This window comes from Brachionichthys hirsutus, chromosome 21 (genome assembly GCF_040956055.1).
Source record: "Brachionichthys hirsutus isolate HB-005 chromosome 21, CSIRO-AGI_Bhir_v1, whole genome shotgun sequence".
NCBI classification, from domain to species: Eukaryota; Metazoa; Chordata; class Actinopteri; order Lophiiformes; family Brachionichthyidae; genus Brachionichthys; species Brachionichthys hirsutus.
Genome location: NC_090917.1, coordinates 147,173 through 149,672, shown reverse-complemented (window position 1 = coordinate 149,672; position 2,500 = coordinate 147,173).

Genomic DNA, 2,500 nt, shown 5'->3' with positions numbered 1-2,500 from the left:
CACTGATTAAACATGAAATATGATTGACAACTTCACAGTCACCTGCCAGACTGGTTGCCATGGTTACAGCAGATGTGATCATTCACAGAGAGCAGTAACTCCGTTTTATTGGCTGAGCTCCGTCTGTCTGTCTTAACGAGCTATCGCTATTAGCTCGTTAGCTCGTTAGCTCGTTAGGGTTGGGAGGAGTCATTAACGAGACAAACTGACCAGCCTCCGGACACGCCCCACCATGCACACGCACACACACACGCACACGCACGCACACACACACACACACACACACACAGCCGCCGTGATGACCACCTCGCATTAAAACGTTTATTTCTCTCTTTTATGGGTCTCGTTAACGTCCTGAGGGCGCGGCTAATGGCTCACACACACACACACACACAGACGTTTTGTCGACCTTTACGACAGAAAGGTAACCCTGACATAAACTGTGACAACATGAAACAGCAGCAGGTTGTAAACACCTGACCAGAAGGTCAAAGGTCACGGATCAAGAACCAATGAAAGACGACGTTCATACTTGACGATCCACAACAGGCACGGGGACAAAACGGAACGGGACAATGCCTGAGCTACTTTAGAGGACACAAGTACAAGACCACTTCCTGTTTCTAACCACTCTGTTCAGAGGCCACGCCTCAAAACGTGGTGCGATGCGAATTAAATGCTATGCTATTCTATTCTATGCTAGGCTAGGCTATGAAATAGAAAAATAGAAAGCCTGTATTGTCACTGCATAGTGGCTACACAATAAGATTAGGAGCGCTGCTCCGTCTGGTGTCTAAAAACAGCATAAAATACAAACGATAACGGGGAAACACACACACACACACACACACACTCCTCTCAGACCTGAAATCCATATTTAGGTCATGTGACCTGATTCTGGATCAAGCAACAAGGGGTTAAACACGCGTCGTTGCCCACAGATCATTTACACATTAAAAACATGACATTAAACAATTAGCTTCAAAGATGTCCTTGTAAACACTGAGCAGCTCGTTAGCATCAACGTGTGCTAACGTTGGTGTAATTAAATCATTAGCCTGCCGTTCAGCTCGTTAGCCTCGTTAAGGCCCCAGAGCTAACGAGCTCATGCTAATTATATGTGAAATCACAAGGCTAACGAGCTAGCATAAACAAACAAGATGCTGAGCTGCATGCTGCATTAGCAGGACAGTTCATTCAGATTACAGCCCTGTCCTCCCTGACCTCTGACGCCTGGCCTCTCTGACCTCTGGGCCCTGTCCTCCCTGTCCTCTGACCCCTGTCCTCTCTGACCTCTGAGAGGACAGGTTCTGTTCAAGGTTTCTGCCTGTTAAAGGGAAGTTCTCCTTGTCTCCACAGTTCTTGTTCCTGAGACGACTTCCTGTTATGATCCGGAGTTAGAGAAATAAAAACTGAACACAAATTGGGACGTCTCTCCTCCACCTAAACCAGGACTCACTCTGCAGCACGGCTGTCGTCACGGCGACACATAAGTCATAATCTTCATCTTCACCTTCATCAGAACTGTTATTTCGAACTGGGTTTCATCTTATTTAAATGTGTGTGTGAGTGACAGCGAATCAGCCTCTGAGGGCTGATCTGCATTTACCGCCCTTAATTAGGCCTGTCAATCATCCCTGTGTGTGTGTGTGTGTGGGTGTGTGTGTGGGTGTGTGTGTGTGTGTGTGTAGGCGTGGGGGTGTGTCTAGGTGTGTGTGTGTGTGTGTAGGTGTGCGTAGGCGTGGGTGTGTGTATGTGTGTGTGTGTGTGTGTGTGTGTGTGTGTGTGTGTGTGTAGGTGTGTGTGTGTGTGTGTGTGTGTGTAGGTGTGCGTAGGTGTGGGTGTGTGTATGTGTGTGTGTGGGTGTGTGTGTGTGTGTGTGTGTGTGTGTGTGTGGGTGTGTGTGTGTGTGTGTGTGTGTGTGTGTGTGTAGGTGTGTGTGTGTGTGTGTGTGTGTGTAGGTGTGCGTAGGCGTGGCTGCTTTTACTTTCTTTGTGTCAAATATGGAAGATCAGATATCTGATAACGAATCGATACTTCTGACTGTAGTACTAATACACGGTCAGGGTGCTGGTGAGTATTAGCACTGCGTGTGAATGCAGCTCTTCACTCAGTTTAACGCCGTGACCTCTTCGCCCTTTGGGTGCGCTTGATTTCCCCCCCTGAACATCCAGCCTGGGTGGTTAGTATCTCTCTAAATGCTGCAGGTTCTGCTGAGCCTAATGGACTGCAGTTAGCTTCACTAGGATTAATATTTAACCCACTAAGTGGTCTTTCTAACGCTGCCTGAATTAAACAGAACACCAGCTGGCCAATCAGCAGCAAGAGTCTCAACCCGGGACATCTGATTGGACAGGACAAACTGATGATAGAAACATGGCTGTCTGTAAAGTGTCTGCAGGGCTCTACTGGAGGGCTCTACTGGAGGACTCTACGGCAGGACTCTACTGGAGGACTCTACTGGAGGACTCTACTGGAGGACTCTAGTGCAGGACTCTAC